The 16949-nt window shown below is 36.1% G+C and overlaps 1 protein-coding gene across 1 annotated transcript in view; it reads right to left on the bottom strand.

The window, feature by feature from the left end:
* Positions 1-16949, bottom strand: part of septin12 (septin 12) — a 72990-nt gene that overhangs the window by 46686 nt on the left and 9355 nt on the right. The gene's annotated exons all lie outside the window — the stretch shown is intronic.

Here is a 16949-nt window from a genome sequence, read left to right as displayed (position 1 = left end):
CGAATGCACTATCAATGATGCTAAACATCGCATTCTCTAGCTGCCGTCAGTGTGCAGTGGTTTACCTGCACATCTCTCACTAGCTGGCCTCTGTTACACATGCAATGCGAGAGTGGATGTCTGTTTATGACAACTGACGTGCAACAAAATGCTTCACAAAAAAATAAAGAATGATGAAGGAAGCACAAAAAAAATGAACGTACAGTACACAAGAGTAAATACAAACAAGAATTTGTTGTTAGTCGCCAACAGCACAGCAGCTCCAAACCATCAATAACACTCAAACCCAGTGTTACTCACATGTGAAGCGGAATCAAAGCAGCCTCTGCATCTGTTTTCAGGCCTTCCCACTTAGCTCTCTCCAGCGCTGGAAAGCTTTTCTGATATTTATATGGGTGCTAAAGCGCTTGCCCAGTCTTAAACCTTCATTCCAGTGATATTCTTTTGAGCTCTTATTGTGTCTCATCTCTCTTTCTGCAGTCTTCCTTCAAATCATCATACTAATGCTGATTGGCTACACAATTGTTGTTGGTGTCGGCCCGACTAACTTCCAAACAGTGTTTTTGAAAAACGACTTACCCCACCTTTAACTATATATATATATATATCTGTGTCAAGCAAGACAAATTAAGCATATTCAAAGGTTTTGAAAAAAGCTGTCTCCTTTACTTATATAGCGCTTTACACAATATAGATTGTTTTAAAGCAGATTTACAGTGAAAAACAGGAAAATAATGATTCAGTGATGAAAACAGAATTCAATTCTGCTTTAAAGAAAAAAAAAAGTGTAAAAAGCTGTGAAATTTAAACGTTTATACACTTATACACTGTTTATACAAGTCTGTTTATAGTAAGTCTCGTAGAAACATGCACTTTCTGTAAGCTGCTCTGAAACGATATGTATTGCGAAAAGCGCTATATAAATAAATGTGAATTGAATTGAACCAAGGCATCATTCATTTCATCAAAAATATTTAAAAATATATACTTTATATTTTAATACATTTTAAAATGTAATTTATTCTTAATTTTTCAGCATCATTACTCCAGTCTTCAGAGTCACATGTATGATCCTTCAGAAGCGTTTCCAATATTGGTATTTAAGTAACATTTCTTATTGTTATGAATGTTCAGAACAGTTTTGCTGTTCAATATTTTTGTGGACACCACAATGCATTCCCCCAAAAGAACAGCTTTTATTTGAAACAGAATTATTTTGCACAATTATAAATGCTTCAGTTTTTTTTTTTTTTATCTTAAAATCATACTAAACTTTACTGACCCCAAACTTTTGAAAGGTATTGTGGGTCTAATAGGGTAGAAAAATACTTAATTTCCCACAATGCATTCTGAATTGATTGTTGAACTTTTACTGAATTGCAATTCAGTAGATTCCTCTTCCTGTCATTAAAAAAGGAGGTCAAACATTTGTTCTGATCATTTTTTTTAACAATTAAAAAAACAATAATAATACTGAGTGTATGCAATTATGCTAATAATGACTGACATTTATAATTCATCCGAGGGCATCAATCCCATTGTAACGGTTTCCTGCTTGGAGTCGATTTGTCCCCCCAAAGAGCTCAAAACAGCCTCATCCTTATTCCGTTTCCATTCTGCTGGCTGTGGAGAGTAACTGGTCAAGGCCCTGTGAAGCTGGGGCTTTCCTTTGCACTAACAATAACAGGATCTCACCACCAGATGCTCTATGTCTATCTCTCCCTTTCTTAGTAAAGATATCCACTACGCTCTCCCAACTTTCCCCCCGGTCTCATCACTTTCTGTCCACAGAACAGAAGAGAACAACACCCAATTATCAACAAAGGCTCCATTCATATCTTATCAAACCACCCTGGACACAAAAGACTCAAGGAACCTCTTTCTTTGTGGTGCCCAAACACCATTATTCCATGTCCTCCTGGCTTCAGCAGGGTGTCTGTGGTCCTTATCTCCAGACAGAAGGGTGAAGACTCAGCGTAGCCTCAATTAATCTCTCTGTGAAATGAGCATTAGCCTCATCAATTTGCTTAACTTACTCAGAGAGCAATCGTTGTAATTGAGTGCTCATCTAATTAGAAATCATTTACACCCACAAAACACGTTTAGCACGTCGGGTTCAGTCCCTTTCAATAAAGCTGTCTTAGATGATTGGAGCTCTTCTGGTCCAGGGTCAGGAATGATCACACGGGTGTGAATGATTCTTATTGGAGGTGGCAAACACAGCGTGTAACATTTACTTTTCAAATTGATTTTGAAAGTTTGACTGTCCATGAGGTGAGGGACTGATAGGTTTGGGATCCAAGCTAATTTTCATGACATATGGTTCTATTCAATGTTGAGGGTAAGGCATTACAAGTAACGTGAGCTACGCAATCAGTAGGGCTGCACGACATATCAAAATTACCGGAATATCGCAAATTACATCTCACAACTGCATGCGATATTTGAATGATTTTAATACTCTACTTCAAAACGTGCGAAAATTCAAAGTTTTAGGTTGATGCATATAGCAGAGAATAGATTGAGCAAGCGACTGTTACTTACGTGACATTAAAAAGCATTATTAAGCTCAATAAGTTGTGGAAAACAGCAACTCATTGAGTCTCACGCCGTCTGCCGACAAACACACCTGAAGCGCACACACAAGCCTCTCTGACAGCGTGTGATCCTTTCAGTTCGCTTTAGCACTCGAATGGTCAATTACAGTTATGTCAAAATGCCTGTCTTGACAAGTATTCATGTAAACAGTCGGTTATGTCTTAAGTGAACGTTATCATTTGGGAAAGAATTTTGATGCGTGTCAATAGGATCCGTGCATTAGGTCTTAAAGGGACAACAGCCTAATACAGTAAACCTGCTGCTATCTGAAGAAAAAGAGCTTTATATGAATCAATGTATATTTAATTCATTTGAAGGCTATGCAGTGTTTTAGTTTTACATTTGATTAATCAGTTTCTGTTTTGTTTCTACTTGAATGGTACAGTTAAATAGATCTAATGTAGGCCTACCTGAAAAACTTAAAGCAATGTTTATTTCACTTGTATCTTTGTTTTATTGTATTTGTCCTATTCTTTGTAGTTCTTTGTAGTTCTTATTTTTAATAACAAAGATATTAAAACAAAGCTTAAAATAACTATATATTTCCAAGTTGAGCAAAGAGTTTTTGGTATTTAAATATTGGCATTAAATTGTTTTGTTTGTTTACATTGATGGTAAAATTACATTGTCAGATTTGTAAAATTACTTTTTATGTAATGCTAAAAAACAGCTGTTCACTTTCAGAAGTTGTAGAGATGCTTTCTTTCCCAGAAAAAAATGTGAAACATATATACTGGACAAATTATTTTAGTTTTTAAATATTTTTAAATATAATTTAAATTGATTTTACACACTTATAGCAATATCGTAATATGCCGATCACATATTGAATATCGTATTATTCAACAAGGTATCGCATATCCCTAGTAATTAGATTACTTTTTAAGTAACTAGTATAGTAACGAATTACTTTTAAATTTACAACAAAATATCTGAGATATATTTTTTTTTCAAACAAGTTACTTCGTTTTCCCATTTATAGACTGACATGTCTCTTGTTTGTTTGAACTGCGCCCTCTACTGTACAGGCATGGATTTGCATTCCCTTCAGCCTGAGGCTTATTCATTTTACATTTGGTGTGAAAGGGCCTTTACATTTGCCAAAAAAACAGCCCAGCCCAGATGAGAAAAAGTAACGCAAAAGTAATGTAACACATTACTTTCCATAAAAAGTAACTAAGTTTAGGGAGTAACTTAATATTGCAATACATTACTTTTAAAAGTAACCTTCCCCAACACTGGTTCTGTACTTTACCACAGTTTTCCCTCCATTGCTATTCAGTACGAAATACACAACATGACTTATTATTATTTTCAGAAAATCAAAAGCATACAGCACAACCAGCGAGATCTGAATCCCGAGCTAATGGTTTTTATGAGCTGGTTCTTTTAGTAAGATCACAAACATACTGCATGACCTCCAGTAAAGTCTGATTCCTGAGCGAATGATTCTTAGTTTATTTAGTGAATCATAAACACACAGCACAACCAGCAAATTCTAAGTCTTGAGTGAATGATTCTTACAAGCCAGTTCTTTGAGAATTACAAACATACAGCGCAGCCAGTGAATCCAGATTCCCAAGAACATATATAGTGTTATGTTGTTCTTAAGGCTCTTAATATTTAAGTTTTTTTCTTTCTGTTTTCCAAATATTTCTTAAACAGAATCAGAATCATTAGGAAGAATCAGAATCGGAATTGCTCCTGATTGATTCCTATTCCAAGGGACAGTGCAACAGCTACACATTTAAAAGTATATCTGATTTCCCATTATCTGAGAAAAAAAATGCATTATGTGTGTTGAAAGATCAATCATTGAACTTTATTGAGGAGCTTATCGGTTCATTCAGCGGACAGGCCAGAGGAATGCAAATGCCAGCAGTGGGTCAGTGGGTTGCTCTGTCAGTTTTAGACTACAGGCTGTTTGTAAACCTGCGGAGGAACGCAGGCCAAAGTTGGCACACATTTAGCTTTTTATGGTAACTGGATGGATTTCAAAGGCAAGCATAAGTATATCTTGCAAGGGCTTATCTTTCATGTTTACACACTTGGTTGAGTTTACTACGCCTTTCAAAAGAGGGAAATACACAAGTTTAGTTTCAGCGCACGGATCTGGCATTTCCTTCCTCGTGAGTAGTTCCCCGTCCTGTCGGAAAGGATAAACACAAAAACAAGCAACCTCCCATTATGCACAGCTGATGCTGCTCTCCTCCCAAAGACACTATCATCCTTTCAAAGAGAGGAAAACAGATGCTTGGAGTTAATAAGATTAGTTTGGGAGCTTCCCTGCCCATCTACACCATGGCTATGATAAGAAACTCTCTATGTTTATCCATGAAATGTGGTAGCTGGTTATGAATGACTGTACTGTCCATCTATAGATTCCAAATATTAGCATCATCTGGCACTTACAGACATATCAGGTGCTGGGAAGGCATCAGCTTCAAACAAACAGAGAGCCATTTGGACAAAGAGACAGTTGTTTACCACAAAAGGCATATAAAACCTCCTCTGTGATGTGACTTCAGATTCCTGTTGCCCCCAGGAAATCTTGTTCAATTCGCACAATAAGATTGTGTGTATTGAGACAGCTGGAGCTATGTGGGAACTGGTGAAGTATGTGTTAAAGCTTTCCTGTAATGTGATATAACAGCTTGAATTCATGGAAAGCTCCCGCTCACTCACTGAAAAAGGGAAATTCACTAAAATCCTGATAGTGACGTTTATATGTATACTCGGGTTCAGATTCACTAAAGAAAGCATGCAAGTCATTTAACAATACAATTTTGAATTTTAATATTTCACAATATTACAGTTTTTACTTTATTTTTTAAACAAATATGTGGCTATTATGAGCATAAGAGACTTTGTTCAAAAAATGTTCAAAAATCGTACCATCCCCAAACTTTTTAAGCTACAAGATGCAAATAAAAAGGTGATGCATTTTCATTCTCCAAGACTCTACAAATGAAACATATTTACCACAATAATTCCTATAAATGCACACCAAAAAGTCATTTGATTGGCTATTGCTGAACTTATCTAATGATATGTCAGTAAGCACCTGGTCAGGTTGCAGGTGGTTCTCCTATAAGAATACAGCATGCAAAAGTGGTGCAACCATTTAGTGAATTTGCCTCCAAGGATTTTATAAGTGAGTGTCTCTTTCCCATCTTTTCTTTTTAAAGAACTATCATTATCAGTTAATGCTTCAGGCAATATGATGTTATAATGTTTTGAGCTGTTTTTGCACATCAGGGCATATATTTAGGGGAGAGACTCATGGTTGCAACTGTCAAAAAGAGCACATAACACCCCTCATTACCCATGAGTCACTGTAAAGAATTAGTGAGAAAGAGCACTTCAGAGTTTACTGTTTCCTGTTTATTAAGATATGGTGCCTTGAAGGCTGATACAAACCCAGAGAGAATGTCAAACAGCTTAAAAGATAACAGTTTTAAAAAAAAAAACAACAAAAAAAAAACAAGCCTTTCATTTCAGATCAGGAGAATAAGCAATCTGCTCTCAGAGTCTAACCCTCGGTCTGCGACTGCCATTTGTTTAGACTTTTACACTAATAGAAATAATTGGCTCTCGGTTTCATCTATCAACTCTAAACTTGACTTTCTTTTTGCAACTGTCAAGATAACCTTCTTCACAAAGAGTATGGAAATGATGAAAAAACACCAGCCCGCCAATCACGCAAAAGCCCCCCTGTTGAAAGTGCCAATCTGAGGTCCTTTAGTTTAAAAGGGGGGTTCGGGATTCAAGTTGAATAAAGAGTGAGATTTTTCTCTCTTGAAACCGGAGTACCTGAAGGTCTGTTGTTTGACCCATCTATTTCCCACAGCTCTGTAAGAGAATTGGAAACTCAGGCCCAAGAGAAAGATCAATCAATAGCACATGCGAATGGCCTTTTCAGATCAAAGTCGGCCTAATGTGGGCAGAGAAGCTGTCAAAACAATGGACTCCCTGCATAACAAAGTCTTTGCGACTGTGAGATCAGTTCCTCCAAGAGCACATATTTCACAGATTAAATATAGAAAGCTTCACCAAGCATAACAAACAGTAGATTATCGAAGGCACGAGCGAGGATCGGTGAGTCACATCTGTAGAATGAAGGTGCGACATGTTATGACGCGGTGGAGCGGTTACCGTAACAGTAGAGACGCTCCAGCCACACTCTGATTACAGTCACTGGTCTGTGATTATATGACAGACAGCAAAACCCTAAAATGCTATTTCCGCTCGTGCCAGCATGACAGTTTCAAATGGCCCCCTATCGAACCTCTGGAGGTACTGTATCTCAGAACAGCCACCCTGTGGAGCAACTGCTCTGATATTCAGACTTGGATGATCAAAGAAATATTTGGAATGGAGCAACATCTTGGTCTAACAAATAAGGGGATTAAGTTGCACTTCTGTTGACAAATTGATTCAATGAACCTTTGAACTGACACCTTGATTAAAAAATTCCATGATTCTAAAAAAAATAAATATGTTGAGAATATTTAATAACAGTAAGATGAAAACATTCTGGCTAAAGTTTGTCAGGAGCATCCATTGTTAAGATTCTGCTGTATAACATGCAGTGACTCGCCCATATTTAGTGTAATATTTAATGTGAAATATTACATTTATTTACATAAAGCTGGCTTGCTTAAAGGGATAGTTCACCCAAAAAGAAATAAGTCATCATCATATGGTTTCTAAAAATGTGTTTAAAACACTTTAAACGTCCTTGTTTTTTTAAATGTTTTTAAGAAAGTTTCCATGGGTTCAAGTAGAATAAAATTTAAAATTCATATGCCCTCATAATCTTTAATCAAAAACATTCCTCATAACAGTGTTTGTTCTCTTCACGCGTGTCTCGGCAGAGAATGGGGTTAAATTAAACTGCAAACTGGCATTCAGATCTGCCTCCATTTAGTAAGCAACATCCAACTTCCAATGATCCAATCAATTTCTGAAGGATGAAATAAAATCCTGCTCTACATTTTTCTCATTCCAGAAGCCATTTCACTTGGATATACTTCACAATAGGGAAGACAAGACTATTGCAACTTCTTCTGCTTAATGCCGATTTAACTCTTTCCCCACCATTGACAGAATATTGATGGAATTTTCCGTCATTTACGACACAACACTTCCCCACCATTGATGGAAATTTCCAGCAATCCATGTTTTCATTGATAGGGACTTTAAGCAACAGCCTCTGGTGGAACGGCAACGGCAATCTGGTGTTCTATCGCGCATGCGCAACTTTAACTGCTACTTTGCGACATTCTACTGTAACCGTCTACTACGCGAGAACAGCCGATTTACCGTAGTCGTTATTAAGAAAGTTAATGGTATGTGTATGGTATGTGGCATTGTAATTGTCTCTGTATATCATTAAATGCCCAAAGCAACCATTCTCTTGCTTTTTAAAATCATTTTCCTTTTTTGTATTTTGTCAAAGGATTAAATTATTCCCTACGTCGTCCTCTTTACTGTTGCTTAGTAATTTTTGCATTCTTTAGCTAAGACAGTTAACCGTTTACTTCCGGCTGCCGTTGCTGTTCCATCAGCAGCTGTTGCTTAAAGTCCCTGTTATACGGAAAGGAGCATCTTCTGAAAGAGTACATAATCCCTGGATCAAAACACAGGTGAAGCAGCAGCGGAAACGAGCGATATAAGCAACGCTTAAGCACATGTAACCTAACGCGATCCTCAAACATTAAACAGCATATAAATCAAAACTGCATAACGTTAGCAAATGAAATGTTGACCCAGGACAAGGTATAAGACTGCGAAACTTTTGGGGTGTTGATGGAAGTGATCTGCTCCATCCATGTTTTGATCATTGTTCTGAATCCGACCCGGACACAGTCTTTGACAAAAATGTGATTTTCTCAGCCTTTTATTCAAAATGTTGCTTTTTTTAATTAAACTTACTCACATTCAAGTTAGGGCTGTCAAAGGATTAATCACGATTAATCGCATACAAAATAAAAGTTTGAGTTTGCCTAATATATGTGGGTGTACTATGTGTAATTATTATGTATATATAAATACAAACACATCCATGTTTGTATTTGACAAAATGTTTTACAAGTATATGTATTTATTTATATTTTTTATCATTTATATTATATATAAATAAATTTTTTTGTACATAAATAACATTTCTCTTAAATATATACATTAATTTGTGTGTATTTATATATACATATTATTTACACACATTACTCACACATATATTATGGAAACTCAAACTTTTATTTTGTATGCGATTAATCGCGATTAATCGTTTGACAACCCTAATTCAAGTGTTGATCAAAAAGAATACATTAAGCTATAATAAAATTATTAAAATTTAAAGCAGAGGCTCTGTTCTTTTTTTGATATACTGCATGCATATAATTCATACAACAAAATATTCTGGGGGGCAAGAAAGTTTTGTGGAAATTGATCAAAAATGCTGGCGGTAGCTGGCAACTTTATATAATTTTTTTTTTTTTTTTTTTTTTTTTAATTGCTGGCAGGGAAAGAGTTAACAGTCTTATGCAACACTATCAAGGTGTGCAACCTCTTATAAATTAAATACTTTTAAAACAATTACAATTTATCCATGAATCCCAGGAAAATATATTGGACACTAGCTGTCAGATTGTTGATATTCCTTGACTAAGTATATCTTTGTCTGCAGAAGTCTCAGAGGTAAATTTTCCCTCATGCTAAATCATAAACTCTAAGCTGAGCCCCCCCTCCTCATGCCTCTTCACCGTGCCTGTTCGCCAGAGGAAAAACACAGATAGATCGAAAACGCCCCAAACCAGCTGCCATGCATTACTGCTGGCACTTTCTAAATCAGCAATTCTGTCCAAGGACCTGAATGATGTGCTCACTCCCTGTCACATGTTTGGAATGAGCTGTGTGCACAGCCCATTAGCAGATTGGCTGTTCGAGACAATATACCACTCGTTATTAATGGACAACATATATCATATCATATGCAAACAGATATCAAGTTAACAGCTGCACTGGATCACACCGTCAAAAAGAAAGTTTACTTGTTAGTGAAAAGATAAACTTTGGTACAAAAACTGGATTATCCACATAAACTACATGAAACATGTTTGTTTCTGCTCCACTGAGACCTCATTCAAATTATTCATGAATACTGAAACCACAATTCTACACAGCTAGACTACCATGTCAGTATAACTAATGTCACACTTAAGCACTTGTGGCATTATTTGTTTAGGAAGCGGGCCAGATTTAACAAAGATCCCCCTGTCTAAAGTGTAAAAAACTCCCAGAGAACCTTTGCATCCACAATATCAGGTTAATAAAACCTGTCCTGTGTTGTTATGGGTGTATTGTGTTGAATTCAACAAGGCTAGCTCCCCGCACAGACTGTCATCACAACTGAACATCTGAACCCATGATGTGTGCATACTTCCCTCAGGGTGGAAATATTTTTCCACTAAGAATTAATTAATCCCATCCAATTACCTATTTTTTTCCCCCCAAACACTCTCATTCCTCTTATCAGTTATGAAGCCCCCTGGGCAGCTGATCTGAACTCATTCACATCAAGACTATCAAGCTTCTTCTAAAACAAGAATGGAGGGTAATTCTGTGGGTCACCATGATGTCATTTATCCAACACAATCAGATTCCAGAATTTTGAAAAGAAAGCAGTTATAAAATGAACTAGCATAAAATGTCTTGACTGTCATTTTCAATTTAATGCATCCTTGCTAAATAACAGTGTTCATTTCATATACGTACACATACGTGTCACAATATATCGCAATACAAAAATGAAACAATATCGTATTGGTGATAGTGACAATATGTGTTGTGTATAGAAAATCCAAGTTAACAGAGTGTTAGTATCATTACTACTACTACTACTACTACTACTACTACTACTACTACTACTACTACTACTACTACTACTACTACTACTACTACTATATATAATGTTAAATATAATGTATAATAATACAATGGGGGAATATTTGTGGGTCCTGATAATGCCAGATGTTACCAGTAAAAAGTGGTCTACATTATTTTAAATCTATCTAGTCAGTGACAGAATGCAAACATACTCATCTAAAACAATTTTGTATTTTCATTTTTGTATTATTTATTATTATGAGTTCAGTACTGTGATATGTTTTGAATCGTGACATGAGGGTATCATTACACCCCTATAATTTTTTTTACATTTTTTTACTAGTGGGTGCAGGACACTATAGTTCATTTATATAGGTGAGGATAGCTAAATCAAGTAAATTGTGACATATTACACCTAAGAATTCTTCATATAGTGGAATAGTAGTAAAATTTGGGACCACAGATTATTCAGACACTTTGACCTGACCATGTTTTGCTTAAGTGTTATAATCTGACATACATTAATTAAGATTAATGTTTTCTGACAAAGTTTAACTCTGAGATTTTGTCATATTTTATTACCAGGTTGGAAATACACTTTGCAGGACAGCAGGTCCTAGATGGTTTAGATGGTGCCTAAGGGTGCTCAATGTTTACACTTTTGGGGGAGATAAACCCATGGCATACTAATAGTAGTCAATGAACAATAAATTGTATATATTTCATCTTTAAAACTGATCTTTAAAAACACCAATAATTTAATGTTAGTGTTACATGTAATCTATTGCAACATGAATATTTATTTTTCAAAATGTTGTGTAATACCTAAATGACCAGCATTTACAATCATTAATTTTAGTTTTTTACTTTACTTAGATAAACTGTCTATAACATGAACACAATTATCAGAGTTATCAATATCAGCCATAATATTGGTGCATCCCTAGAACTGAGAGCATTACACAATTAATAATATAGTAAGGCATAAAGCAACTCAAAGAATTCTGAAATTAGCCCAAATATAAGCACCCTTGCAAGGTGCAGGGGGTCTGCAGAACTTTGTCAAAGACGTGCATGTGAAATCTCTGGAGTTTTATGCGAAATGCTTATTCTGTGAAGAAAGTTGAACATGGCTGAGTTTAATCTTCATGACATAAACAGGAAGACCTGTTATCTGAACCAATTTCTCCCTAAAATGTGAATTTTCCTTAATCTTTATCCTTTTTAAAATGTAGCTGATGAATGCGAGGCCAAAAATTTGATTTAAAAGGTTGTCCTTCAGTTATCAACATTGACATTGCTTGCTCAGAGGATTAGATGAGGTCAAATGTGACCCAGAGGGCCATGTTTTCCTCTCATGGAAATGAGTGCTATCATGTTTAACTGTACTCAAAGGCAATACCTTAACACGGGAAATAAACATTACAGAGCACCTGAAGGTTGCTATGGTAATCTGTAAAAGCTCTTCTAGACTAAATACTGGGCTGTTATGGAATGGCAACACACACACACACACACACACACACACACACAAAATGCCACCGAAACCCATAATCAGTGCTCATCTCTCCAATGCCTCAGACAGCATGCACAGGTAATAAATCATCAATGACAGCAAGCTAAATTATGCTAAATGAGGAGAAGACATCCAAATCTTTCTGAGAGAAAAGCACCAGGTTCTGGTAAACAGGCAAGTCAATCCCATTACTGACCCACCTCTATGGGCCTAAGATAAGAATACTGCTGCTTGTTAATGTTGTCTTATCTGCTAAGGAAACACATTTCATTCTCAATACAAAAGAAGATGTGATATGACTGAAAATGGCACCAGGCATGGACCATAAACAGTCTTTAAAAAAAGAAAAGAAACAAACAAGCAAACACTATATAGAAATTATTTGCTAGATTCATAAAAATGAACTGACTCTACAACATTTCACTTCTGCTCTCTGAACTTCCTGTCTAGTTTAGAAACACAGAAATTGATAAAGTAATTTAAACTGTTTAACTCAAAGAAAGGCGATAAACTTCTACAAAGCCAAGCGTTCTCTTGTTCTATCTCTAAGCTGGAGGGGATAATGGGAGGGTGGCCTTAAACATCTGCTTGGGAAGAATTTATTCCCTAAATCATTGTCATTAGATCCAGAATAAATTGTGCTGTAAAAAGGACCAAAGAGCTTTCAGCCTTCATCAGACAAGTGGAGACATGCAGCCAAGACCTAAGAGCTGAGGGGAGCTAAAAGAGGAGGCCTTGGGACAAAATCTTTTTCATTTCGACTGGATTTCAATACTGTAAAAATGCAGAAAGCAGCACTTTGACATTTTGAAATGAAAAAATAGCAAGTTTAATGGAATTTTACACTATGAATATGTGAAGAACTTCTAAGGTCGTCATGATAAAAAGAAACGCAACTCATCAGTACATCAGCAGACTGCAGACATGCTTTATTTTACCACATAAGTAGCTGTGGCGGTTTCAGAAGAGAATCCGTCATCTGTTCTGGAGGTCTTGCTGTATTTATGAGCAGCTTCAGAGTTGATTCCTCTCTGTTAGAGGAAGAGAGCAGAGGATGGCCCTTTGGCTGTTTTTGTTGTCATGTTTTTTTTTTTTTTTACTAACAAACTCTTAGTGCAGAAGGGAGTGATAGCAAAATAATAATTTAAGCAGCCAACATGCATCAGAAGAACATTTTTAATTTTTACAGCCAGTTGTAAGATGATTTTCAAGACCTTCTATACATGTTTATATTTTAACATTAGATTTCAATACATGAAAATGTGAGGAACAAGAAGTGTCTGAAGATCTCTGCCTCATCAAGATATGAACAAACAGTTTTTAGTCATAGGTAGCTTACTACAAAAAAAGCGCTACAAAAAAATTTAAAATTAAAAGGTGCAATGTGTATTTTTTTGGCACTGAAATGCCTCTTTTATTCCAGCTTGATGTATAGACTATAAGTAAGCAATATGTAGGCTGATAAAAATAAATAAATAATAATAAAAAAAAAGGTAAAAAAGAATTCTGACCAGCCCTGCATAGCAACTCTGGCTCAACCAATGATGCAAGTTTGCGGCCAATAGAACATGGGGTGAATATTCATAAAAACCAGCCCAGGATAGTAACACACTGGCTCAACTAATGATGCGAGTTTGGGGATGGGCTATATTTTTGGTCGGCCAAAAGAAGATGGGAGGAATGTTCATTAAAACCTTTCATTATTTTTTGCAATTCTTTTTGGTGCTGTTCTATGAAAACATTGCTCTGTTTGTTTGAGAGATCCGACCAGCCCAGCATAGTAACACTGTCTCAACCAGTAATCCGTGTTTGGGGGCAGGGATATCCATTTAGTTGGCCAATAGAAGATGAGCGGATGACGTGATGCCTAAATATACCCTTATTTCAAAAATATTAAGAACTTATTCTATAGCATCTGAGATATGAATTTGGAATAACACACTAGCATATTATTAGACTTACTACCTCCTCTGAAGTATCTGATGAACACTTTACTATGATAATGTAGTATGTAGCATGTTAGGACTTTCAACAATGTCAACCGTTGTTACTACTGGCTGGTGTAACTGGGGTAATTTTCATTGCAAAACTGCATACACAATAACATGATGATTTAAACTTTTAATGTAATTTATAGTAAAACAAAAAATTAATTACGTGTTGTACAACAAAACCCAACACGTTGAACAGATGTCACTCTTTAATAATAATAAACTTTATTATTATGTAAGTTTTATTCATAATGTTTCCTACTTTTACCTGATCATTTCACACTGGTATCATCCCTTGAATGAAGTATAACAGGTATTACTGTGGCAAGTCTACGTATGATACACAACACATACTTTCAGTATTCACATAGACATACTTTTTTAAACAGTTGAGAAACAGGTTCTTTATCAAATGTAGTACATACTCATAGTATGCAAATCTGAAAGCAGCTTACAAGAGATTTAGTTAAAAAAAAAAAAAAAAAAATTGTACTTCAAGTCAGCATAATAACCCTATAGGATAACTTATGGCATTAACATTAGCGTCTTTACTGAAAGCATAAATTAACTGGGAAACCCAGCAGTCCCAAAAGGACAGCTATAAACGCAGTTGGGAGCATGTCATGTGTCTGGCCTCAACAGTGAATGATCTCTTTCCTTGTTATCACAGGAAACAGTGCAAAGGGCCTACATATAGCTCAATGATGGGTGGATGACGTGATGCCTAAATATACCCCCATTTCAAAAAAGTAAAACAAGTCATAATGCACATGGAACATGATGAAAACATGGGCGGGTATTTCCCATTGGCTTTGTCAAAGGGCAACATCCGTACACACTGCGCCCAGATATTTTGAGGGAAAAAATGAAAAGAAAACAAGACACCACAGAACTGCTGAAAAACACTGCCTGAAGCAGATAGCATGACATAAACAGCACCCACATCCCAGACTTTCACTGATGCAGCCATTGGGAAGTCAGTTTCATCCAAACCCATCAGCGCAGCCTTTACAGCTCAACCATCTGACAAACAGCAAACAACACATTTCAGCCTGAGGTACAAAGCCTGGGGCGGCACCTATTTTGCCACACTTACTAACACGGGAAATTATAAATCACTTAGTAAATGAAGTCATGTTTATGTTTCAGAGATGTTTCAGCGTGGGGGTTGGCTGCCTGGGATCTGTGCAGATGTCAAGACGCCCACCCTGATGTTAGCTTACTCGTGAGATGCACAACAAGCACTGCTAGATAAGCTATACAAGTAGGATCTATGAGGTCAAACACAGTTACAGTTGTAGGCGCCCACTGATTCCCTCCAGTTCAATGCTCTCGGTTTTCTCAGGTCAGGAAATCCACCCCTCTCCTCTCTGCAACATGACCCCAGGAAATGAAGACGAAGGGAAAAACAACAGGAGGAGGCAAATATACAACATGTGGAGATGAAAAATCCCCAACTTATTTCTGGTCAGAATAAATCAAACCCACAGCTTTCCCAACATGTATTTTTGTCCGAAATATGTCAAAATGCAGTTGTGGTACACCATAGTAATATCAAACATATTGCCATTTATGTGAATCCAACATGCACACGTCACCATTTTATTGCTTTGCACACCAATTACCTCACTAGCGACCAACATTTAGATACCTAACACTGTAAACCCTAATGCTCAAAATACTTAATTTAAACTTAAATTGAATAAATTAGTTCAGTTAAATTAACTGTTATGAGTTTTTAGAACCTGCTTTTTCTTTTGAGTTCACAGCACTGACATATTTCACAGTTTCATTGTTTTGAGTTGTATGAACTAATTTCTTTTAATTTAGACTAACTTAAGTTTAACTGAAACTGGGCTGGGATTTCTATTTCCTAGCATGCTTTGTCCAAGGCACTCGAAAGGGAGAGTAAATGCTAAAATGAAGTGTTATATAATGTTTGTGTTTGTGTGTGTGTATGTGTAAGATTAATGGTAAGAGAGATTTAGTAGTGATTAATGTTTTGTTCGGCTAATTTAGAAGCGTTTCTGTTAATGTGAGTTTTTGGAGAGATACTATCATGGCGACAAGTGGTGCATGCTGCTTGGTTTGAGAGCAGGTAAGTTACATGTTTTAAGTTACTGTACTCATTGAGTAAGTGCTATACCATGCTATTGTTAACACGTTAGCAAATTAGCAAGTTGGCATTTTTTTAATTTTCTTAGGGTTTACTTCAAGAACTTGAAGTAAAAAAACACAAAATATATTATGTTAATTGCTATCAAAATGTATGAGTTAGCCAACTCGGTACTTCAAGTTGCATGAGTACTACAAACTCCACTTGAAAGTTCTACTTACTTAAAATTAGGAATATCATAATTTAAAAAATTTGATGCAACTGATTACCTCAAATTTTTTGAGTTAGCCCAACTTATTCGGGTTTACAGTGAACCCCATCCTTATCATTACTTATCATTACTATTATAAATTAACTACTAACAACTAAAAATATAAGGGCTGAATCTGAATTAACTTACTAGCACTCCTATGATGATTAGCTTTTTATTGCTCTTTATCTGCTAAATTAATCATTGTAAAGGCACATGTACTTTAAAGAGTAATGTCCTGATTCAATAGATATTTAACACCAAAAATGGGTCAATGCGTGACAAACATGCTGTTGACTATGAATTATATATGCTTTCCACCCTGATGTCTTTGATATTACTAAGCCTCAGTTCTGAATTCATTATTGTCAATTGCTATGTAAAGCCATCCATAAGAACATAATTATGGTGCCAAGACTCCAAGCCCTGTCTGGATTGCACTAATCCCAATGGCAAGTAAGGTAGGCGTGTATGGATTGGGTGAGATCACTGTAGAAGAGATTGACACACCTGAGAAATTTAACTGTATAAGGGTCTGATTCTGTAGCCTCTGGCACCGTTCAACTTAGCTACGTCTGCCAGGATTCA

The sequence above is a fragment of the Chanodichthys erythropterus genome, chromosome 3 (genome assembly GCF_024489055.1).
Source record: "Chanodichthys erythropterus isolate Z2021 chromosome 3, ASM2448905v1, whole genome shotgun sequence".
Taxonomy (NCBI): Eukaryota; Metazoa; Chordata; class Actinopteri; order Cypriniformes; family Xenocyprididae; genus Chanodichthys; species Chanodichthys erythropterus.
The sequence above is the reverse complement of the archived record's forward strand: the minus strand, read 5'-3'. Positions and strand labels throughout refer to the sequence as shown.